Source organism: Pituophis catenifer, unplaced genomic scaffold (assembly GCF_029215685.1).
Source record: "Pituophis catenifer annectens isolate HBS135680 unplaced genomic scaffold, rPitCat1.0.hap2 SCAF_2, whole genome shotgun sequence".
NCBI lineage: Eukaryota > Metazoa > Chordata > Lepidosauria > Squamata > Colubridae > Pituophis > Pituophis catenifer.
In genome coordinates, this window is record NW_027256882.1 from 138,168,447 (window position 1) to 138,195,200 (window position 26,754).

The window sequence follows — 26,754 nt, forward strand, 5'->3', positions numbered from 1 at the left end:
GAGGCAGAGAATAGATGGGGGTGGAGCCAGTCAGAATTTTTACTACCAGTTCTCCAAACTACTCAAAATTTCCGCTACCAGTTCTCCAGTTCTCCAGAACTGGTCAGAACCTGCTGAAACCTACCTCTGGTACCAGCAATGTAAAACAACTTATTAGCAAATCGGAGCTGCCATCTGATGGAAAGGGGTCTATTGGATGTTTTATCAGCAGCACAAAACCTGGAAAAATACTTCTGTACAACATCATGTTCCTACTCACCTTGGAATAGATGCAAATCCATTCCCACAAGGGAGTACAGCAGGTGTCTGTCTGCTTGTCAGGTTCTCAATATGCTGAGAAGGTGGTGGAAAGAAATGTGTGTGCAGTCTTCTGTAGGCATGTTCTCTTGCACTGATTTAACAGAAATACAAATACAATTCATGCCCTATAAAAAATAAAGGGAACACAAGCAGAAGACATCCGAGATCTGAATGAATGAAATAGCCTTATTAAATACTTTGTTCTTTACATACAGTAGTTTATACACTGCCCAAACAATTAAAGGGAACACAAAACTATTGTATGTAATGAACAAAGTATTTAATAAGGCTATTTCATTCATTCAGATCTCGGATGTCTTCTGCTTGTGTTCCCTTTATTTTTTTGAGCAGTGTATAATGATTCTTAATGGATGTATATTTTCTTTTATGTACACTGAGAGTGTATGCACCAGGGTGAAATCCAGCAGGTTCTGACAGGTTCTGGAGAACCGGTAGCGGAAATTTTGAGCAGTTTGGAGAACCAGCAAATACCACCTCTGGCTGGCCCCAGAGTGGGGTGGGAATGGAGATTTTGCAATATCCTTCCTCCAGGAGTGGGGTGGGAATGGAGATTTTGCAGTATCCTTCCCCTGCCACGCCACCAAGCCACACCCACCAAGCCACACCATGCCCACCAAGACACGCCCATAGAACCGGTAATAAAAAAATTTGGATTTCACCACTGGTATGCACCAAGACAAATTCCTTGTGTGTCCAATCACACCAATAAAGAATCCTATTCTATTCTATTCTATTCTATTCTATTCTATTCTATTCTATTCTATTATGTTATCACAACAAAGCCAAAAGCATTCAAAAAGTGCTGTAGAGCTGGGTTAATAGTTAAAGCAACATCAATATACAATTCGCTGAGAAAAAAACTTTTTATATGCTACAATGAGCCTGCTGTGAAATTCTGTACAGATCTCTAATTCACTTAACTAATGGCAAGAACCTGCGAAAAAATAAGGCAATTCTCAATAAATTAAAAATCTATGACCATGAAATGGAGGTTGAAATTGATTATGTACCATCAAGGCGGTGTTGATTCTTACTGACCAGTAGATAGATTTTGTTCATGACAATCTTTCCTTAACCTGTCTTTCAGATCTTCCAATGGTGTGCCCATTGTCACTGTAACTGAGTCCATCCACCTGGTCATCCTCTTCTTCTCTAAACAGGTAGGTCTTTGCATAATATGTCCAAAGCATAACAATCTGAGCTTGAGTGAGAATTCTGGGTTGATTGTTTAGTGATCCATTGTTTTCTTTTCTTGGCTTCTCCAGCTCCCAAGTTTAAAAAGTGTAAATATTCTTCCTCTTATGCTACATCAAAGTCCAACTTTCACTTCTATGGATTGTCACAGGGAATTCCATTGCTCCCATTATTCTGATCTTTGTAGGTATAGACATATCATGGCATTTGAATATCTTTCCCAAGGAGAGTGAAATTAGGAGGATTAAAATACAACCACCACTCTAAAGAAGGGATGCACAACTGGTGGCATTTTAGATGCAATCTAATAAGAATAGTCAGTTGATGTAATCACAAATTGCATGGTGCAGAGGAAATAGAGTGCTCCAAAATGATAAGGTAAATAAAGGTACAGATTGTGGAAAATGATTAAAAAAAAACTCAACCTGGTAACACTGGAGTGGAAATTTAATTAGGCTCAAAGATCAGATAGTTGGAGGAGAATACAATGAAAGAAACTGTGTAGATTGGGAGGAAGTAGAAAATTATTTCAAAGATTATAGAAAAGTCCAGGTTTAGATATGGAAAAGCAGAAAAGGGACAGAGAGGAAGGAAATGTGTTTTGAAATCAGCAGAGCTGAGTGTCTTTTTCGACAGAAAAACTACTAGTGGAAGTAGAAGTGAAAGAAAGGAAAACTCCTGTCTTTTGGCAGCTCTGTGCACCTGTGCATCAAGAAGAGGCTCCTCCTCTTCGTCCTCTTCACTTTGAGGAGCTTCTGGAGGTTCTGAAGGCCCTGGCTGAATCCCTGCTTCTGGCACCACATCTTCGCCAGCCTCCTCATTGTCTGATTCGAGTGCCAGCTGCACAGGCTGCTGGCGCAGCACCACACCAGCCTCCTCGTTGTCAGAATCAGCTACAATCTGCACAGACCACTGACGGGCCACAACACTTAGAAAAAAAATACCACCAAATAGAACCCTGTGAAAACCAGCCCCTTTAATTCAAAGGTTTCCATTGTATCTGTGTCTATGGGGATTCTCAGTCATCCAGGTCATGGTTGTCCCAAAGGTACTTTTTTCAAGAGGCAACTCCTGGTTTTTCTTTGAAGACGTTTCGCTTCTCATCCAAGAAGCTGCTTCAGCTCTGACTGGATGGTGGGGAATGGAAGCTGTACCTGTGCTACACTGTTCCTATGTAACGTTAGTCCAAGAACTAATACAAACTAGATTAGAACAGAGAAAATGAGAGAGAGAGAGAGAGAGAGAGAGAAATAACAGAAAAGGCTAAGTGGAATAAGAAAGAAGAAGAAACTCTAAAAAGAGAGAAAGAGGGAAAGGTATGAAGGCATAAAGAAGTAGCTTCCAATATTTTTCACAGCAGTTATAGGTACAATTATATTTTAACCTCTCGCTAAAAGAACATAATGTCTCTCTTCTTTCTCTAATCTATTCTGTCTAATCATCAAAACCATAAATCACAAGTTCATTTTTTCCTCTTTGTGCAAAAAGTCCAGAAGGGGTTTCCAGTCACCAATTATAGATATTGGCTTTTCTCTAATCAAAGAACTCAATTTTTCCATCTCAGCAGGTTCTGCCAATTTCACCATCATTCCTCCAACAGCGGGCTTGATTAGAATAAATTCTATTGGAACTGCAGAGATCTCTGGGGAATCGACTTTTAAATTCAGGACCAACTTCTATGTTACAGTAGGGACTACACAGAGGTTCTTCAGCAATCCAAGCATACATAAGATATGTAGCCAACAGTCAAAGATGCTGGTTTAGATCTAGAGCAGGGGTGTTAAACTAGCGGCCTGTGGGCCGGATGCGTCACACCCAGACCACGCCTACCCCAGCTCTGCAAAGGGAAAAAATGTCACACAACATTACGTGATGGCAACGTGATGCCACGAGTTTGACACCCGTGATCTAGAGTGATATGCAGAGTCCTATAGGTGATTCTGACATAAATCTAGAAAACTCTGTCAGGCTACTAATCCTTTATTAATCAGAAGCTGTATATTATTTCTAATGGAAAAATGATGAGGCAACACTTCAATATCTCAAAATAGAAAAGCATCATATTTTGAAAGCATATATTTCATACTGAGCAGTAATCAGATACCATAAACAATATTCAAATGATGTAAAGATCCCTAAACAGACTCCAGATGTTCCTTAACTACAGTTTCCAGCAGCCCTAGACAAGGCAGCCAATGATGAAAGTTGCTAAGCACCCATGATCACGTGATCAAAATTCAGATGCTCAGCAACTGACTCATATTCATGACGGTTGCAGTGTTCCAGGATCATATGATTGCCTTTTTAGATCTTCTGATAAGTAAAGTCAGTGGGGAAGCCAGACTCACTTAACAACCTTGTTACTACCTTAACAACTGCAGTGATTTACTTAACAACTGTGGCAAAAAAAAGTTGCAAAATGGGGCAAAATTCACTTAGCAAATGTCTTGTTTAGCAACAGAAATTTTGGGCTCAATTGAGGTTGTAGATCAAGGACTGCCTGTAATCTTTTCAGAGTAGTTTTGTGGTTAGACTAAAACTTTAATTAAATAGGAGGAAGGGTTAATGGGTGGGAAAACAGTTCTGAGGAGTCCAGATGGCAAGAAACATAGTCCAATGCTATATTTCCAAGATGCACTTAAACATGATTAACTTAGTTAACCCAGTTTGCTGGGTTTGTATGACATGCTGAACGCTAACCAGATGGGTTGTGGGTTAAAAAGTGTCTCCCCAGTTAGTTGTACAACATGAAAATACAGCTCAAATCTTTAAGATTGTTTCTCCGTCAGGCTTCAGGGGAAAATATTTGCCTACTGCTGGGTTTTTATGCGTGATATAGGTACAGCTCATATGAGAACCTTTGCATATTGACACCTCCAGCCTAACCATGAAATGAGCTTTTATTGCACTAAACAGAAGCCTGACATTTACTTCACTCCACTATACTGGAAAAAAAAAAGGGGGGGGAAGTAGACTAGGAGAAGGAGTATTTAAGAAATATTTTACACTCGTGTTACAGTAGCACTTTATGTAATTAACAGTCAAGGTTTAATTAAACATTGATTAGCCAGTAATTTGTCTAATGATTAGTCACCTGGAAGAGATGAAGCATAAATATACACGGAGGCTGCCAAATGATGGGAGGAAATGGGGGAAATGATAAAGGAGCAGATTAGTTGCAGGTCTCAGGTTCTGTTCCCTTAGGGCTAAATGCTTTGTGTTATTCAGATGTATTATAAATGGTACTTCCAGCCTGATTTCTTCTAATCAGCAAAAAAAAATCTGCTTGTGTTTCTTGTGTGAGAAATTAAACTAAAATTGAATGTATCTCCCTGTTCTATCAGATTTTGCCTTGTAAATGCAATTAAACAGTTTTTGCCTCACTTAGTGAAAAATTGGCTCATTCTGTTTAATGAAGTTTGCTATGGAGTTAAGGTACACCTCCCCAAATATAATACAGAGAGATTGGCCCAGATGACTAAAGGATCTTCAATGGGTTATGGAGGCAGTTTAGCGTTTACTTGATTGATAATAGAAAAGCCTTTGATTGTGTTGATTACCTCAAGCTGTGAAAAATGCTCAGAAAAATGAGAATCCCAGAATATCCCATTGTTTCCATGAGAAATGTATATATACAGTTCAAGAAATCACAGTATGGACAGAACATGGTGAAACAGATTGGCTCCAGGTTGGCAGTGGAATGAGACAAAGTTATATGCTCTTCCCTTATTTATTCAACGTACATGCTGAATATATATTAAAGCTGGATTGGAAGATGATCGTGGTTTTAAAACTGGGCAAGGAAAAGTCAATAACCTCCTTAATGCTAATGACACAATCCTGACAGCTAAATATGCAAAGGAACTGCAAGCTCTAGTAATGAAAGTCAAGGAGGGTAGTGAAAACATGGAACTAAATTTAAGTATCTGCTCTTTTCCAACCTAGCAGGAAGAATTTATGGAGGTCTGAAAGCCACATTTGTGGTTAAAAGTATGAGAGAGTGCATACAAGGGGCATGTATCAATATGCATGTGAATGAGTATGTTTGTGTATTTACATACATTTGTCTGTGTGATAACTATCAGTTATTTGTATAACAGGTGCACTGCTATTTTTTGGAGTCCCAGAGTCCCAGGATGCCACTTCCTAAACTTAAGTGGTATCTTGAGAGCAATATTTCAGAAAAGTAGTAGAGTCAAGACAAACCCTTAATTAAATTAATACAGCTAAGACACGACCTCTGTTGTGTTTTTAATCTCTTTCTTCTTTCATCATGTTAAATTTACAATTCAGTAGAAAGTTTTGAAAAATTTGAGTCAGTTGCTACCAGGTGATTGGATGGGGGCTGTACTGGGGCATCTGCAAGGGGTCAAAAAGTCAAGATGGTGACTACAACTGCTTGATTGAAACTCTGCCTCTTTTTTTTGTTTTGTTTTTTACATTCTTTACATGCATGAAATAAGGGTAGGGTTTAATGTAGTTGCAGTCACTATCTTGACCTTTTGACTTCTTCATATACCCCCAGGCAAGATGCAGACTTCACATGTTCTGGTGTACATCTGTGGTGGGATGTAGTCTGGATTCCCAGGAGGGGAAAGAGGCAGCAGAGCTTGAAAAGTTTGGTTAATAGAAAGAGGGTTAAAATGGCTCCTCCCTAACTTTTCTGAAGATATCTGTAGTTAGGCAAATCATTACTTTAGTCTGGCAAGATTCTGTATATAGATGAACAAGACAGAAAATTACTCTAATGTAACTCCATGTGTTATTCTTGGTTCTTGGGGCCTGACAGCATCCCAGTGTACAAATGTAACAACAGTGCAGTGGTGGGTTGCCCCCGGTTCAGACCGGTTCGCAAGAACCGGTAGTAAAACCGGGGGGAGGCTCTGCCCACTGACCTGGACCTCATTATAGGTGATCTGCACATGCGCAGAAGAGTGTGCAGATGCGATGCAAACCAGTAGTAAAGCTAAGTAGAACCCACCCCTGAAACAGTGGATAACCATAAACTGCCTGGAGGCATTTTTCAGATTGAGATAGGCAGCATATAAATTTAATAAATAAACTCTCCGTTTCAAACCCTGCTGTCTTTTTCTGTAACCTCTGGAACTCTGTCCACCTATGCTACTGAATTTCACTGTTTCAAAGACTATGACTGACACATAAAAACAATAGTGCATGCCCTTAAGTAGATTTAACAGCTTCTTAAAGAAAGAACCCCCAAAATAAAATAGGTAATGCCCTCCTCATGTGTGCAAATGCAGACTTACAAATTTTGCACCATTGTCCAGATCCTCATCTTCCCTCTGAAATAAATTGTGTAGGTCCCTAGGCACCAAAAGATTGCCCACACTTAATCTAGAATCATCACTTTAGCAAGAACTCTCATCTTGCAGTTGTAATTGGCCTACCTAAAGTATTTTTCCCCTGCTGTTCTCCATCAGTTCCAGATAAAACCTTTTGAGTCTACCTGCAGCTAACTCTCAGTTCTCATCATTTGCTTGAAGGCAGATCAGAAATTGCCTTTTGATTTAGATCTGGTAATCAGTGACCATTATTGTGGGCTATTTACAATGTACTTTGAGTTGGCAGCAATGACAGGCTGTAAAGCAGGATTCACTAAGCGGTTTGACATTCACACCTTCAGTTCAGGTTTTGTGGTCTATCAGATCACAGAGCAAGCAAACAAGAAGGGCTTGCTCAGTAATTGTCTCTTGTATGCTTGAATAGCCTGTTGGGTTTAATATGAATTCAGCAGCAGTAACATCTTCTCCAAATGCACTTTAGCCAAGCCTCCATTTTTAACCTGATGAAAATCTGTTCTATTTCTTCAGTGACAAAAAATGGAATCTCCGCCTGCAAGGATGACAAAATCACCATGAGCCTCTAGGCGAGATGGTCACCATGTGAAATGAGTCACTATGTGAGAATGACTGAAATGGACAGCTATACAAATGTGATCAAATAAATAAATAAAATGGAGACATTCCTCCTCTCAATTTTCCTCATTTTTTAAAAGGGCAACAAGGAGGGTTTTAAGGGCAACGACCCAAATTTATAAGAATAAATGATACTATTTTATCAGGAAAAAACATTTTAAAGCTCTAGTTTTTAAAATCACTGGTTTTTTAATGAAACCATGATTTCATATTCAATATGTCCATTGAAGGGAGTTCAGTTGAGAAGGACCACTTCAAAGTCCACTTTTTTGCATGCTGCCAAAGTCCATACCCTGCAACCTACTGAGATTATTGCACTAAATGCAGTATGCTTCTTTAAAATGTTTTCTTTCATGAGCTTTATTTTATTTTGCCTACACTATGGTGGCCAAAACATAGTTACAAAGTCAAAACATCTGCTATTTTATTTATTCTGCATTTGAGAACATATTTAGAAACATCTTCAGTCTATTTTATCCCCAAATAGGACACTTCATACTCTGAGAATGCAGAAGTAGCCATGTGTTGAGAAAACCTGGCTGGCCAAATTTTTAAATCTAGAAACAGAAATCTTTCCATATTCTACCACCTCTTAAAATACTAAACAACACAGTATCAACAGTAAAGACCTTCAAGTTTCTAGGTTCTATAACATCTCAAGACTTAAAATAGACACCTAACATTAAAAATGTCATCAAAAAAGCACAACAGGGAATGTTCTTCCTGTGCAAACTTAGAAAGCCCAAACTACCCAAAGAGCTGCTGATACAGTTCTACAAAGGAATTATTGAATCTGCCATTGTATAACTATCTGGTTTGGCAGTGCAACCAAACAAGACAAACATAGACTTCAACAGATAGTTAGAACTGCAAAAAAAAAACAATTGCTACCAGCCTGCCTTTCATTGAGGACCTATATGCTATATTCACATCAGGGTGAAATCCAGCAGGTTCTGACAGGTTCTGGAGAACCGGTAGTGGAAATTTTGAGCAGTTCGGAGAACCAGCAAATACTACCTCTGGCTGGCCCCAGAGTGGAATGGGAATGAAGATTTTGCAATATCCTTCCCCCAGGAGTGGGGAGGGAATGGGGATTTTACAGTACCCTTCCCCTGGAGTGGGGAGGGAATGGAGATTTTACAGTATCCTTCCCCTGGAGTGGGGTGGGAATGGAGATTTTGCAGCCACCACCCACCAAGCCACGCCCACCAAGCCACACCACGCCCACCAAGCCATGCCCACAGAACCAGTAGTAAAAAAATTTGGATTTCACCACTGCTTCACATCCTGGACATAAACTGTTTCAACTTCTTCCCTCAAGACAACACTATATTTGCACATCAAAACAAGGACAGTTTTCCTCCTCATGCCATCACACTGCTAAACAACTAATTCCTACAACAGTGTCAAATTACCTAGTAGGGCTGTATTATTATTATCCTTCTCATCTTTCCTATTACCTCTTTCCTATTTCTTTATCTTCTTATGACTATAAGTTTGTTGCTTGTATCTTATGATTTATATTAATTGTTTTATTTAGTATTGTGGTATGATTTATATTGATTGCTTATTTAGTATCCTAAGACTATCACTAAGTGTTGTATCTTATGATTTATGATGAATGTATTTTATGATGGTTATGATAATGATTTATCACTTGTTGCTTGTATGTACCCTGAGAGCTTATGCACTGGAGACAAATTCCTTGTGTGTCCAATCACACCTGGCCAATAAAGAATTCTATTCTATTCTATTCTATTCTATTCTATTCTATTCTATTCTATTCTATTCTATTCTATTCTATTCTATTCTATTCTATTCTATTCTACAAGTAGTCCTTAGTTTAGGTCCAAAATTCAGCCCAACTTTTCTGTTGCTAAGTAAGACATTTATTAGGGGACTTTTGCCCCATTTTATGACCTTTCTTGCCACAGTTGTTAAGTGAATCACTGCAATTGTTAAGCTAGCAACACAGTTGTTAAGTGAATCAGGTTTCCTCATTAATTTTGCTTGTTAGAAGGTTGCATACATGGCCCAGGAACACTCCAAACATCATAAATATGAGCCAGTTGTCCAGCATCCAAATTTTGATCACATTACCATGGGGATGCTGCAATGGTCATAAATGGTCATAAAAACGGTCATAAGTCGTATTTTTTTTTTCAGTGCTCTTGTAACTTCGAATGGTCACTAAACAAATAGTTGTAAGTTGAAGAATATGTGTAGATTGTGAAGATTTATTAATATTTATGGCTCACAAAGCTGAACAGATTTATGGCTCACAAAGCTGATCAGCCAGACTCAATAAGATTGCATCTAATTTCACAAGGTAAGCAGTTCCAAAATCTCTTTTGTTTGCTTATATTCCAGACGATATTACTTGCAAACTAAGTTACACTGAGCCATTTCTAATGGTGATTTTAAATTATTCAGGTTGTTGCTAGTGGAAGCTGTGAAATGGCACTGGCTATGCATTTTCCTCCAGTATTAGTATGGGCAATCCTAAATAGTTTGAACCCGGGTTATTTAAAAGGTCACCTGCACTCATGTGATTTTTCTCCAGCCTTAATATTAACCACTGAGAGACAGCTTGCTAGACAGTCATTAATGTCAAAGAAAAAGAGTCCTTTCTGTATTTGTCCAAGGAATATACTTTTGATTTCGTCTTCTTCCCTATTTGCTTTTAATAGACCTTAAATATGTATTTTATCCTCATATGTCTTCAGTTAAAATGATGAGCTGGATTTTTAAACTGGTTTTTTTTATTTAAAAAGTTTTTTTTATTTTAAACACATTAAAAACACATTAAAAACCAAACATATACATACAACAAAAAGTAACACAAAAAAGAAAAATATCACTTTTCTTTCAGCTATACACAGCGATCTGCTCTTTCTATACATCAATATTTACAAATATTTAAGTATAAACTTATTTGATGTTCCTTTTCTAGATAATACACATTTTTCCCCTCCTTTCTTCATTCATTTAACTTATTTCCTTATGTTTCAACCATTCATACCGTCTACTCCAAACCTTATAATACTTCGATTCTTCTTTCCCCTTAATTTCTTTAGTTAATTTATCTAATTCTGCACATTCTAGAATTTTTTTAATTAAATCCTCTTCCGTTGGTAGTGTTTCCTTCTTCCAATATTGTGCGTATACAATATGTGCTGCAGTCAATATATGCAATATAAGGTACTGTATTTCTTTAGTATAATTGTCTATTGAGATTCCTAACAGAAATTGTTCCGGTTTTCCCTCTATTGGATTCTGAATTATTTCTACTATCCAAGTTTTGGAAGTGCAAGACTGGCTACGGAACATACTATCATCAATGATGGACCTGCACGATGGCACAAAAATTCTGGAAGAAAATCAAAACTTGGATTTTTAAGTGTTATTGGTTGTTTTTTTTAAAAGCATAACACTGTTTTCAGGATTAGGAATTATATAGTTCCCAATGTTCTTTCTTTAAAAATATTTTAGATTTTAGAGGATTGTTTTTTTTATCATTTTGATGAAAATGTGCCTTGAGAAACTGTTGATCTTTATATGTTATATTATGTTCTTATAATATTAGAGTAAATTTGATTTTTTTTTTAATTACCAATACAGGGTTCATCACATTATATAAAATATGTACATACCACTATTACGACAAAACATTTTATGATGTCATAATGTAAGCAGTTTTGTCATTCACAAATTCCAATGTGTGAATAGTTTTTTAGAGTGAAATTGTTAATACGGTTAAATTAGTTTAGTCTTATCACATATATGATAAATCATTTGATGAATTCTGCATAAGTAGAATTCTCAGGGAGAATCTTCGGGTCACTAAAGTGTTCTTCAGTTTAACAACAGTAACAAAATACTAAGCAAGAACAAACAACTGCAAGCTAAGCTTCTGCAAATTCAAAAAAAGGGAGAGAGACCAATATTTTTGAGGTCGAGCTGCTCAGGGAACAATTCTCTGATTGTGTGCACTTCAGTTCTTGAAAACTGACACTGTTCTCAGATGATAAAACATAATTAGCCTTTAATTGTTTTACAGGATGCTGTATCTACCCACACTGGCAAATACCAGGAGGGTTTGTTCAATACAGTTACAAAAACCTCCATAATATCCTTTCTGATTGTTTCAGTTTCCCCAGCATGGTGCTCCCAAGATACTGTATATTGTATTATAATTTCCAGATTTCCCAGCCCATGAAGCTTTAACCGTATTAAGTGGCTATTTCCAAGTTCTTGTCCAAGACCTCTGAAGGACATCAAGTTAGGAATGGCTATGATTGGAAACTCCTGCTGTAAGACATTCCACTTAACCTTATTCTTTTAGGTACAAATGTTATAAAAGCAGTATGTTATTTAAAATATCATCATAAAGATACAACAGAAGCATGGGACTGACAGGGTTGCTGTCAACTTTATTTATTTGCTTATTTACCAATATCCCCCATGTCAGGTTACCAAATTGTTGTTGGTCTAGGACTCCAGGTGCTGCTTGTAAATGCCAGGTTGGTTTGCAATATATCTTCTCTGATTCACAATCTGATTGCGACACGGAATGAGGGTTGAACATAACTATATGAAAGGTTCTGTGGCATAGATGCTTTAACTTCCTTCCTCTGTTACATTACTCATATAGATGATCTGCATTTTAGAAATGAGCCCACAAATGAGGCCCTGTCTTCCTTTTAATTTTGCACCTGGCAAAACATGTGAATCATCTAATACTTAGCATATTTGTTGCTATATTTTATTTATTAAATTTATAGGCCATGTATGTATATGTATGTTGCTTTCCCTCAAACATGATTCAGATAAATCAAGTTAAGCCAAACACCACCCTTTTAGCCTGTGGACTGGTGCTCTCTCGACTTCCTGATTTTACTGTTAAAGCCCAATTTTGATGTCATGTTCATACATTCAGATGGCATGACTGTGAGCCCCAAACTCTGAATGCCATGCTCTTCATAATTAAAGCAAACCATATCACGGTGCAATGTCAAGGAAGAACCATCCTTATGGAATAGAAATCATGATTTGCTATCCCCTTCTACCCTTATACTTCCTTAATAATCATGTGGAGCAAGTCAGAAACCCTTCAGAGCTCAAAAATTGGCCTCACTCTCAAGTCTTCCTCAAATGTCTTCACACGATGAAGATCCAGAATTCTGTCAGAGATTTCACAGACCATGAATTGAGTTAATCCTCACTTGCCTTAAAGTCATAAAGGAGAAGTGACTTGTACTCTAGACAGATCTTCTGTGCTGAGTGGTCAGCTATAAAAGAGAGGGAAAGTGTTTGCTTGTTGAAGCTACAGCTATACACTGTTAAAGGCTTCTGTCAGGCTCAAGTTGTCGTGGTCCGCCAGCAGCCTGCAGGGCTGGCAGCGGAGTCGGACAGCAATGAGGCTGAGGAAGAACATGGGCCAGTCCTGGAGACTGGGGAAGGCTTGGATGAGGGCTCTGCGTCAGAGGCAGAGATGGGGCCAGGGCCATCGGGGAGTGATGTGTGGACTCCGGAGCCTCCAGAGGCTGACAGTAGAGAGGCAGAGCAACAGGAAGAGCCTGTTCCTAGTGCACGTATGAGAAGTGCACAAGTCCAGATAAAGGTAAAGGTTCCCCTTGCACATATATGCTAGTCGTTTCCGACTCTAGGGGGCAGTGCTCATCTCCGTTTCTAAGCTGAAGAGCCAGTGCTGTCTGAAGACATCTCTGTGGTCATGTGGCCGGCATGACTCAACACCAAAGGTGCGCGGAACGCTGTTACCTTCCCACCAAAGGTGGTCCCTATTTTTCTACTTGCATTTTTTAACTACTTTCAAACTGCTAGGTTGGCAGAAGCTGGGACAAGTAATGGGAGCTCACCCTGTTACATGGCACTAGGGATTCGAACCACTGAACTGCTGACCTTTCGATCGACAAGCTCAGCATCTTAGCCACTGAGCTATCACGTCCAGATACAACACTACAAAGTCCAATCAAGTTCAGTCCTTTATTTGCTTGCACCCAATGGGCAGAATTGCCAAACTAAAACTATAACCTTTTAACCTTCTAGATATATCCTGAAAGACTCTAGGGCACGGGTGTCAAACTCACCATGTCACATTGCTATCACGTGATGTTCCACAACGTTTTTCCCCTCCACAGAGCTGGGGTGGGCGTGGCCTGCACATGACACATCCAGCCTGCGGGCTGCCAGTTTGATACCCCTGCTAAGGTGTGGCTACCTGAAAGTCTTCCCTGCTTCCCCATCCAGCTCAAGACTGCACAGTTTCTGAATCTTATTCTTTCTCCGAGAAAACACTGCGTTGCCAAAACTCTCTCCCATTGCTTCAGCAGGTGTACATTCCATCACACTTCTGTTCATAAGATTTGAATGTTTAATCATTGTACTCTCAGTGGGGTTACTAATTCCTTATTTACATATCTCAGCAGACCTGGATTAACAAAAATCCATAGAGTCAGGTTACCAGCAATGATGACCAAACCTGTTGAGTTTGCTATTTGGATATGGAATCTTCCACCTCATTCTACTTTCCTGCCTGAAATTTATTCACTAGGTAGTCCTCTCCGTGTTAAGTTTCCTATGGGGAGAAGACCAGTCCTTTCATTTAAAGACTAACGTTGAAGATTTGTCAATCTCTTATTAATAAATCAACCTTATGCACACTTACTCAGAAGTAAGCCCTGTTGTGATTTAGAAAGCTAAGGCCCTAATAAGCATGTTTAAGATTGCAGCCCAACAGAGGAAAACTATGTCAATCAGATTTTTAAAAATAATTTTGCCATTTAGATATCATAGCAAACAATATAAAAATCTAGGACTTCATTAATGCAGTTATTTGGCAGCTGTGAATGCCCGAATCTCTTTTTCCCGAGATCAGAAGCAACACTCTTTAAGATGCAGTTCTTTGGGAGATAGGGGATTATTTACATTTTAAAGGGAGAAAAATGTTTGGCAATCATTTCCTGTGTTTGGAGAGAAAAAACAAACACATATCTGTAATACTGCATCCCTATTGCACATTGCAGGCAGCTGAGGTGAACTCCAGCAGGCATTATGCTCATGTTGTCTAAGGCACCTGAGATAGAAAATGATTTATAACCATCTTGTAATGAACTTTGCCATCACTTTCTCCATCTGGAGCTCTGGGGCTGAGGCAAATTGACTTATGAGCAATCCCAGGTTAACTCTGGGCATACAAATCCCAGGGCCAGTTTCTTCTCTAGACCGAGTGAAGCAGCTTCCTGAGGTGGAAGATGCTGAGAAGTGTAAGGTTCAGTGACAATGGCTGCCAGCTATTCTGCCTAAATCCCCAGTTGTTCAGTTTTGAAGGTAGACCATTCAATGTCTCCACCACTCGCTTGCTGCCATAAGGTAGGGTGGAAGAGATGCTGTGTCCTAGTCATGGTTGAAATAAGCTTCACTGTGCATGGAATGGTGGAGGATACCATCATCTTTTTTCACCTCAAGCAACCAAACGTCTTGGGATGCTACTGTCAGACATCACTCATGTTCTTCCCAGTGACTGGAGGAAATCTGAGATAATAACCAAAACCAGGGGGCATGCAAATCTGTATTTCTTTTCTGTCTCAGTGATTCCTTTTCTTTTCTTTCCTTCTCTCTTTCTTTGGAAGTGATTCCCCCGTAGAATCAAACTCTTTAAAGAGTCCCTTTCTCATTTCTACAGATGTTCTGCTTGTCCGGGCAGAAGCTCCGTGTAAAATCAAGAGTCTGACTCACTCAGGTTTGGAAACCTTTTTTTTTAAATGGCGACATAGTGCAGAATTTGTTTCCTGGAGGGCTCAACAACTTCCAAGCTTTGAAAAGCTGAGTTCAAACTCATTCAGGGATCAAACTCATTCCCCACATCCTGCTAACCACGCACAAAGACACCTCACTAACCTTTATCAGAGGACATAATCTCATGAAATTGTCTTTGTCTGGTCTCCAGCCTATTGAGCATGCAAACTGAAATGTGTCTTTAACTATTCTAGTTGTAATGCTCCCTTTCTCCTGGTCTGGCTTCCCATACAGAAAAAATATCTGCAGTACCTTACTGTCAATGTTGCTGGTGACGTGGCTCAGCTCCTATTGGCTGTTTCAGGTTGCAGCAGACCTGACTCCTTCCCTTTGATCATAAGGCGTTGTCCTCTTAGTCACTGGTACTGGGTCTATAAGGTAGACAAGACATGTGGATTCTGCAAGAGCCTCTGCCAATGTAATCAGAATCAGAATAGAGCTGGAAGGGACCTTGGAGGTCTTCTAGTCCAGCCCCCTGCTGACAGATGCATTCTGAAGCACTTGTTGGGTGTTATATGACTGTTTAGTCACTGCTGTTAATATGTCCTGGATTGAAAGTATAAGGAGAGTACCAATCACCAGCCTTGTTATTAAGACAAGGTGCAGTGGTTAGAATGCAGTATTGCAGGCTAACTCACTGCTCACTGCCAGGAGTTCGATTCTGATTAGTTCAAGTTTGACTCAGTCTTCCATCCTTTCAAAGTCCGTAAAATGAGGACCCAGATTATTGGGACTAATATGCTGACTCACAATATGCTGACTCATAAATTGTACTGTACTGTTTTCAAACTGCTTAGAGATATATATATAAAGCACTATAAAGCGGTATATAAATCTAAGTGCTATTGCTAAGAAAGCATGGAGCTCAGCCACCATAACAGTACAATTTATGTCAACATAATTTTCTGCCAGCTCAGCAGCAGGGGAATACTTGTAATTGTGGCTGTGAGGAAGAGCCCTATTTGAGCATTTTAAGCATCAGGAAAATGGTAAATCACTAGAGAAAATGCACATAGAGTTTTGAGGGCTTGGTAACATATAAGCGAGCCAAACCCTGCAGGATATCATTTTTTCAGCAGTTTGCTTTAAGATGCTTGTTTCTGTAGTTTCGCTGATTACTTTGTGAAGTTCAATATGAGACTATTCAGCAAAGGTGTGGTTTATGATCCCTAGGAAGGGCACCATTTTCAGGAAACATTGGATTGTAAATCTTCTGGTTGCTGAAGAAGTGAAATGGAATCAGTACAATTTGGAAATCAGCAATATGTATTAAAGCAGCCTCAGCCAAGAAGACACTTTGCAGTTATGTGGACTTTTTTCCAAGTCTGTCATCTTTAGATGAGATTACGGAGCAGGAAAACACCTCGCATGATCTCATGGACATGAAAATGGGGAAAAGCCTTTCTGGAAAGTCCACTGAACTTTTAGAGGGAAAACAAAAGTAGAAATGATCCCTTGACTATTTTTTTTTTTAAATAAGTAAATGCTGTCCCAGCTACTTCTATTCACTCTTGTGAGTTTTTAATTCAGATTTTTAAAAAAAAAATCTTAAGAAAAATAATGCCCCATCAATTTTTCATTATTTTTCTTAAGATCTTTTTAAAAATCTGAATAAAAACTCTGCTACCAAAGCAAGATAGTGAAATGGAGCAACTTTGGGGTGATCCAAGCAGTAAGTAGTACCAACTCTGCTGGACCTTGGCATGCCGATACTATACTGTTAGTTGCTGCCTCATATCTGCCACTCTCTACTAATATGTGGGAGCCTCTTAATGATGGTTGGACCTATGACACCCATGTTGAAAGTGATATGCCATGATGTTTTGGGTAACACACCAACATTCACCAACATCCAACAACTATTCTTGAAAGCATGCCCTATTCCCACATGATTTGTGGAGGCTAGGCAAGAATGGGATGTTGCTCTCGTCTTTGAAAGTCATGTGAGATAGCCGTGCTCTTGCACAGCCTCTGGAGCCTTCAAAAATCGTGTGAGAACAGGGCATGCTTTTCCCATGATTTTCTGAGCTGTGCGAGAATGAGGTGTGCTCTCATGTGGCCTCTGGAGACTTCAAAAATTGTCCAAGAATGGGGCATGTTTTTTTCACGGTTTTCAGAGGCTACAGAGATGGTGGAAGAGCATTTTCCAAAGCCGTGTCAAGAACAAAAGCCTTGTGTGACCTGGAGCTGCCTCAGGTAGGCTGCAGGGGCTTGTCAACAGAAAGAGAACACCACCTGAAGGTAAGCAACACGCCACAGATTCTAGGGATCACACATGGTTGGACTGTATTTTTTACAATAAATTTATAAGTAAGGAATTGTTTGTCATTCTCTCCCTTTCTTTCTCTCTCTCTCTCCTTCTCTCTTTCTCTCTCTCTCTCCCCCCCGCCCCATGCATGTGACCCAGAAAGAGAGAGGGATGCTGGCAGAGTCAAGTTAGGCATTTTCTGAATTTTTGACACACTGAGACTGTAAGGTTTGCCATCACTGCTATAGGGTCTGGATTCAACCATCAAGTGAGTCATAGCTGCTTGACTGCAGGTTTCTGTAGGTGCAAGTGATCAAAGCCCTAACATCAACAATTCCCTGTGAATGAAAAATTCATCTGACTGCTTCTTATATTTTCTCATACTGACAATGAGTTGGTTAACCCGCTTTTGAGGTGCTAGCATACGGCTGCTTTTTGTTGTTGCACTATATCTTGATTTCTCTCACTCCCCGAAAGGAGGCTCTTTTATCATTCTTTTACTATTGCCATTTCACACACACACACACACACACACACACACACACACACACACACACAATCATTGACCTCCTTTTTCCAGCACTGGGGCTATTGTAGCAGAGTTAAAAGGGAATCCTTAGTAAGAAAGGCTGAGTGCAGAGCTTGGTCACTCTGGAGAAGCATGTGGTCCAGCAAGCCTAGGAATGGCTCTGGCCACACACTGTGCTACTCCAATCTAGGTATAGAAAGAACAAAATATGGCTTGTTTTGCACTTGAGTATTCATTACTGATTACTGCAGCATCAAGTGGTCTCTTGCAAATTAAATAGCACAGATGAAAAAGACTGCTCAAAAAGGATGTCATTATTTGTAACGCAGGACATGATCTGAGGGCATGTAACACAGCAAGTTTGCTTCAGCTAAGCGCAGTATGCTTTGGGAGAATTACAGACTCCGGATTTAATGGTAATTGCTGGCAGTAGGGTTTATATCTGAAAATGAGTGTTTGGCAGCGTGCTTGTTCAATCTGCTGAGCGGTTTCCTGAACTCCTACCTGAAACTTCTGGACTCTAGTTTGAGTCTTGATGGGACACTTTTCCTGAAAGTCAAGAATGGATTAAGTGAATTAAGGTGCCCCGATGGCGCAGTGGTAAAGTGCAAAATTTCAGGCAAACTCTGCCCACAGCCAAGTGTTTGATCCTGATGGGACTCAAGGTTGATTCAATCTTCCATCCTTCCGAAGTCAGTTAAAATGAGGACCCAGATTGTTGGGGGCAATGCGCAAATAATGCTTACATTATAAACCACCCAGAGAGTTCTGTAAAGTGCTATGGTACATAAAGTGCTATGGTACATAAAGTGCTATGGTACATAAAGGGATGGTACATATTATACGCCTAAAATGCTATTGCTAAATGCTAAATGCCATTATGACTTACCTGATGCTTTTGAATTCTTTCTTCCAACATTAGCATTAACTAGCTTGTGCGTAGTGTGTAATGATGGAAGTTGCAGCCCAGTTCCATAGGCGGTGCTACACTTTGCTCATTCTTGCTGTGAGCAAAATATCTGAAAGTGGGGGCATCAGTAAAATAAGGAAAGAGGTAGTTGGAAGGATGGCCGCGTCTAGGCAGCCTCACGGAAGAACTACCTGACTGAAGAGCAGGAAGAGATACTGCTAACTCAATTGTCAGAAGGAATGCTGTGCTGCAGATATATTTAACAACTTCAGGGAGGGCTGAGAGCATTCTGGGGCCAAGTTAGCATGAGGCTTTCTCTCCCTTAAGATGTCTTCTACAATTACTTACCGTGAAGCATGAGATTTTCACAGACCCTGAAGCATGAGAGTCTTAAAAGGAAAGCTTTCTGGGGGTGAAGTTCAAGAGCCCTTTGTTTGGCAGACTGTCTGAATCCTCTCTTTACTGTGAGATCACAAGTGCAATTTGGGGGCCGTAGCTAGCTGCTCGTGCACCCCCTGGGACACAGACATCCATCTATTTCTAGATGCACAGTGGAGAACTCATAATATGCACACATGCGCGCTCGCACAGACACAAAGGCCCATTATCCATCTGAGCTGAATTATATTTGCTAGCAGCAGGGGGAAGAACAGGAGCTTTCGCTGTGTCTCTTTAATGCTTCTAAACAATACAGGCAACTGCTGGCACTCCTGTGTTCCTTTCCCTTCAATGCAAAGAGAGAAAGATGCTCACGGTGCTAATTTATTTGAGACACCACTAGAGCAGGTTTAAAGGGAGAACTAACTTTGAAAAAGAGAAGGGACCGAGTTCCAACAATAGGCTCTTCTACTTTTTCCAAAGGGTTTTCCTTTGTCCCAGGTGCCAGGATGGAAGTGCCTAGAGCAGCCTACTCAAATCTATGGTATTGTATCTGGACCACTAAACCAATGAGCAGAGCATTATCTACTCTAAACTGCCTGGGAGAGGCTCTGCACAACCAGAGCTTCGGATGGAAGCCTTCCCTATCCCTCTTCAGACAGCCCTGGAATTAAACCATTATACTTTTGAAAATAATGTATCCTAGACTCCTAGGTTACTGAGGCATGACTCTGTCCCTTAATGCTATTGCATTGGTGAATATCAGCTGATTCCCACACACCTCGCAATTGTCTCCTACCCAGCACCAGAACTTCTGACTCTCCTCAACTTCCTTCTTATTGTCGCTGTCCATGCTTCTGCCCAAGTGAGTGGGTTTATTAGAGTCTATAAATTACATCCATGTGTCCTATTCTGTGTGAGGATCTCAGCTTTCATTCTTTGTAAGAGGCCATGCATGTAAGTAGAAAGATAGGCAGGTAATTTTAATGGGAGTAAAATAATCAAACTTCTTAAATGGTCATCTCCCAACACAAATCCAGTGCTTCACTATTGTGGCAATCCACTGTCTCTTAGGAAAAAGCAAAAGCATTCCAACAAAGTACTCCTGATTCCCAACCATTGACCAGAAGGATATTATGACTGATGGTATCAAACACTGCCATGATGCCCAAAAGACTCTAGAACATTTTCCCATCAACATCCTAATGTAGATCAAGTTACTAGGTGACTGAAGGGATTTCCATCTCATGCCTAGATCTGAAATCTAATTGAAATCTCAGGAGTATCATCATGAGTGGAAGCAAGAAGTAGGATCTAGTCTATCTGAGGTCTGGAAAAGCTAGATGATTGGCTTGATACTGAAACCTTTGGGCTTTGGGGAGGTATTTGGTATGTCATCTTCATGCAAAGTATTGTTTTTCATGCAATGGCAAAAAGTCAGGCAGGTCAGAAAGGGTGTGGCTTCCTAACTTATTTTGTAACCACAAAGCTAGCCAATATCCCTGTTTGCATTACATGCTTAACTCAGAAAAGAAGTCAATGAAACCTTCAAACAGGTGGTTTTGGCAGTAAAACCCACTAACTAGATCATAGTCACTCTTAGAAGAAATATAGTCTCAACCACTTTCTTTAGAAACTGCCTGGTATTCCATGACAATATGGACAAGGTTTCATTATTCCGGCCTAAGCGTAGTACATGAAATTATCTGTTACAATGTCCTACCTATCAATGACTACTTCAGCTTCAACCACAACAATACATGAGCAAACAATAGATACAAACTTAAGGTAAACCGCTCCAAATTCAATTGCAGAAAATACGACTTCAGCAACAGAGTGGTCAATGCCTGGAATGCACTACCTGACTCTGTGATTTCTTCCCCAAACCCCCAAAACTTTAAACTTAGACTGACTACTGTTGACCTCACCCCATTCCTAAGAGGTCTTTAAGGGGTGTGCATAAGCCCACCAGTGTGCCTACCGTTCCTGTCCTAATGTTCCCTTTTATTTGTATCCATCTCGTATTCATAATTATGTCTATACTTATATCTGTTACTTAATGCATGCTTAATGAAATAAATAAATAAATTATATCACTAGTCCCATTCCTATTTCAGGAAAAAACAGAAGGGTTGGCTTTATTACTGCAGGCAGGCAGTGTTGGGGAGATGCTCCATGCAGACAGGCCAGGTCTTGACAGTGACTTCTACAATGGGAAGACTTGCTTTTTTCAACCATCCTCTCTCCCCAATTCTTTTTCTTGGATGATAGACAAGGAAAGATGGGGAACTTGACTGGATTGTCATGTTCTATGACACAGCAGATTGGGTAGAATTCAAACTTATGAAAGTTGACTGGACTACTCAACCCATTTTTAGTGTTTCCATGAACAACTATCTCCCCCATGAGCCATTTAAACAAAGTGGGAACTGAGCCATTGCAACTGCTTAACTGAGAGATGGAAGGACCATTTAGACATTGGTCTAATCCCCTGCTTAAGGTAAATTATCCAAATTACAACTTCCTCCGAATAGATTATCAGTTGAGCCACAACTCCAAGTGAAGGGAAACCCACCACTTCCCTGGCTGATGTAATGGTATGTGGGGAAAGATCTTGGGAGTGGGAGCAAAGAGATGCTGCCTAAGTATCTAGGGAACAGTCAGATAAGAGAGAGCATAGCCTGCAACTGCATAGTGGGCAGAACAAAAGGCTCAGAAGGAACCCTCCCTAATTTCTTAGACTGTAAAAGAGACAGCAGGGGAAAAGTACTTTTAGACCTGCAAGATTCTGTTAAGTAGCTTTACAATAAAATAGAATTAGCGTATCTGGTCATGTTTCTTGTCTAGTTTACTGGTAAGGCTGACAGGTAATTGGTTCTGTTGTCAAACTATTCTTATCTTTTTGAAATGTTCCTAATATTTAGCCCAAATTTACCTTACTTTAGCTTAATCATGGGTGGGTTCTACTTACCTTTACCACTGGTTCGCAACGGGATCGCACACACGCGCGCTTCGCTCGCATTCATGCCTTGCTTCTGTGCATGCGCAGATTACTGATGATGACATCTGGGGCGGTGGGCGGGACCTCCCGCCAGTTTTACTACTGGTTCTTGCGAACCAGTCCAAACCAGGGGCAACTCACCACTAAGCTTAATATATTCTGTGTACTATAAACTGGGATCATAGAGGTCTTATGCTTTTTCAGATACAGTTCAGGTATCTGAAAAATGTTACCATTTCTGAACAATCCCGAGGACGTGGACAGGATCTTGGGACAGGATCTTGGGGTGGCTGAACGCAACCACATATTTATTGGACCCGTGTCCCTCCTGGTTGGTGCTGGCTTCCCGGGAGGTTACACGAGGCTGGCTCCAGGGGATTATTAACGCTTCTTTGAGCGAGGGTGTCCTGCCGGCCGCCTTGAAAGAGGCGGTGGTGAGGCCTCTCCTCAAGAAGCCATCCCTGGATCCGGCTGTTTTGGCTAACTATCGTCCAGTCTCCAACCTTCGCTTTATTGCGAAGGTTGTTGAGAGTGTGGTGGTGCGACAGCTTCCCCAGTACCTGGATGAAGCTGTCTATCTGGATCCGCTCCAGTCCGGCTTCAGACCTGGGTACAGCACGGAAACAGCATTGGTCGCGTTGGTGGATGATCTCTGGAGGGCCCGGGATAGGGGTTATTCCTCTATCCTGGTCCTATTAGACCTCTCAGCGGCTTTTGATACCATCGACCATGGTATCATGTTGCACCGGCTGGAGGGACTGGGAGTGGGGGGCACCGTTTTGAGGTGATTCTCCTCCTATCTCTCCGACCGGTCGCAATCCGTGTTGACAGGGGGGCAGCGGTCGACCACAAGGCGCCTTGTTTGTGGGGTGCCGCAAGGGTCGGTCCTCTCGCCCCTCCTGTTCAACATTTATGTGAAGCCGCTGGGTGAGATCATCCGTGGTTTTGGGGTGGAGTTCCATCAGTACACTGATGATACTCAGCTGTACATTTCCACCCCAGACCATCCCAATGATGCCTTGGAAGTGATGTTCCAGTGCCTGGAGGCCGTGCGGGTCTGGATGGGGAGAAACAGGCTTCAACTCAACCCTTCCAAGACCGAGTGGCTGTGGCTACCGGCGTCCCGGTATAGCCAGCTGACGCCATCGCTGGTTATTGGGGGCAAATCATTGGCCCCCACGGAGAGGGCCCGCAACTTGGGTGTCCTCCTGGATGCGCGGCTGTCTTTAGAAGGGCATATGACAGCCGTGGCCAGGGGGACTTTTTGTCAGATTTGCCTGATAATCCAGTTGCGCCCCTTTCTGGACCGGGACTCCCTACGCATGGTTACTCAAGCACTCGTCACTTCTCATCTGGACTATTGTAACGCTCTCTACATGGGGCTCCCCTTGGGGTACACCCGGAGGCTCCAACTGGTGCAGAATGTGGCTGCGCGGGGGATTATGGGAGCGACGGGGCGCTCCCATGTGACTCCTCTCCTGCGCGAGCTGCATTGGCTTCCGGTGGACTTCCAGGTGCGCTTCAAGGTGTTGGTGATCACCTTTAAAGCGCTCCATGGCTTAGGGCCAGGGTACTTACGGGACCGCCTTCTGCCACCAATAGCCTCCCACCGGCCGGTTCGCTCCCACAGAGAGGGCCTCCTCAGGGTGTCATGGCCAGACAATGCCGGCTGACGACCCCCAGGAGGAGAGCCTTCTCTGTGGTGGCACCTACCCTATGGAACAATCTACCCCCAGAGATACAAGTGATCTCCGACCTCCGGATTTTTCGTCGGGCCCTAAAAACTTATTTTTTTCAGTTAGCCGGTCTGTCTTGATTTTAGGGTTAGTTTTAAAATTTTAATATTGATTTTAATTGACAAGTTTTAATTTATGGGCCAAATTTATAAATTATTTTAACTTTATTTTTAACTGTGATGTTTGTATAGATGTTTTTATCTTGGCTGTTCACCGCCCTGAGTCCGAAAGGAGAAGGGCGGTATAGAAATTTGAATAATAAATAAATAAATAATAAATAAATAAATAAATCTTTTCTCAAGGCTAAACACACAGAATTCCCTCAGGCTGTTCTTAAATTCCAGATCGCCTTGCCCTTCTCAGCATCTGTTTCTATTTCTCTGAGACCTTCTTAAAATGGGATGTGTTTCATTTATGCAGCATATTAGGTAGCTACTCTATTAATGCAACCTAAAAAATGCCTTTTGTTAGGCTGTATCAGAAGACTCCATCCTTTGCCCATTTAAGCACTATCTAACAGCATATCAGTTTTAAAAAAATCCTTTCCATGTGTTAGGACTTCGAATCCCATCATTCCCCCCCCCCCGGCCAGCATGGCCAAGTTAATATGTTAAGAAAAGAGAATATTAGATCCCTTCAGCTGGATGAGGCTTAAGGCCTACCAATCTGAGGGGCTTTCCTGATGTCTATGAAAAAGAGACATACACATGATTGTGTTCCTTCACTGTTGTTTCCTGGCAGGAGGCATTTAAGTAATGCTGGTTTTCCTTCTGAAAGCTTAATATAGTAATGAAAACTAATGAGCAGTAATAACCCCATCCTCCATTAATCTGTGCCACCCCATAAACTAGTTGCCATAAGCACATCCCATGGTATACGTTCTATATGAAATATATCCTTCTCTTAGTCCTGAATTTTCCCACAGAGTTTCAGTAAATTACTCCTAATTCTAACACTGAGGGAGAAGAATAGTTGCCTGTCTAGATTTTCCACACTAGGCATGATCTGATATATTTTTATCATGTTCCCATTTACCCATTTTATTTTAAAGTCAAAAAGCCCCACGTGTGATTGTCTTTTTCTATATGGGAGCTGACTAACTCCCTAATCATTTTCTCTGCCTTTTCTTACATTCTTTCTAGCTCTCTAATGACCTTGTTTAGTGGTAAAGTGATTACAGCTGTGCACAGGATTTCAAGTGTGGTTGTACCATGGATATATAAGCATCTTTATGAGGGCGATAGTTTTATTTTCAATTCCCATCCTAGAAATGCTTTGTGAAGTATGGCTCCATTTCCCCTCACCCCCACCCCCAATCAGTCTCCTAACTCAGGCTGTATTAGGACGGAGGTTTTTTTATATACAAAAATGTGCTGTGAGGTCCATTATTTTACATTAGAAACAATCCCCCAGAGCCTTTTATAGTCCCTCTTTCATTTTACCACACTGAATAACTTGATAGCGTCAGCTAACTTGGCATTTTTTCATACATACAGTTTGTATGGGATGCCTGAATTTTCAAGACCTTTGTGTGTGCCCATTGGACTCGGTTACCAGGTGACTCTTGCTGTACTGAGCTTGGAATCCAGGGAGACAACAGGGATGCTTTCAAGGACCAGTTTGGGGGTTTGAATAAACACCTGTAGAACTCTTGCCATACGTACATGTGTGTGTGGAGAGCAGGGCAGCACACCACCCCACTTCTCAAAGCAACAGGGAGGGAATGATGAGCTTACAAGCTGGTCTCACTGGACTCTCTTGTCATAGAATTCTTTAGAAATCCTGGGGTCTGGTGGAAGGAGCATGTGGGTGCAATCAAAAAAGCACCTCTCAAAGAAAAATGGATTAGCACCAAGAGTGGTAGTACACGATAAGGTGAGAAATTTCACTATGTGTAAAAACTTACTTGAAGTCCACAGGTCCATTTTCCTAAACTAGTTTTTGTTGTCAATAATTGATTATTATAGAAAAAGCATTCACCATATATTATTAAAGCTGTGCATTTAAATTCCACTTAGCCCATTCCCGATTTAAAACAGTATTTTATTTTCCAGTCTGTTTAAATGCAAATCCAAAACAATCCAAAGTTTAGAAGCGCCATAGGACAAGGGAGCAGAAGGAGTTGTAGTTGGACCACATGCAGGAAGTGCGGTTACTAAAAGCAATCTCTGAGTGCTAATGGCATTGAAAATCGGTATATTCCCAAAAATGCAACAGTATTGAATGATCATCAGGTAATGATGTAATCCACAAAGCAAAACCTGCCAGATTTGGAAACTTTCAGAAAAGAAACTTCTTCAGAGTTTGGGTAGACCGATAATTCTTTAATCATTTACTAACTGATGACAGTGGAAGGACCTGTCCTCCCTGGCTTCTTATGTGGGTGCCAGACTCTATGGTGGGAGTGCATGTAAAGATGCTGTAGTAATGACCACTGGCAATTGTGACATACTTCAGTCTTTCAGTGATGGCTTTTTCATGAGATCCAAAGTATGTCAGTCTAGAATTTTTAGCTCTTCATATTTTGTAATAGAAGGAATGGCATGGTGGCTCAGCAGTTAAGATGTGGGCTTGTTGGCTGGAAGGCCAGCAGCCTACTATGAGACCCGAGTTCCACACAACGGTGTGAGTTCCCATCCTCATCCCAGCTCCTGCCAACCTAGCAGTTCAAAAACATACAATT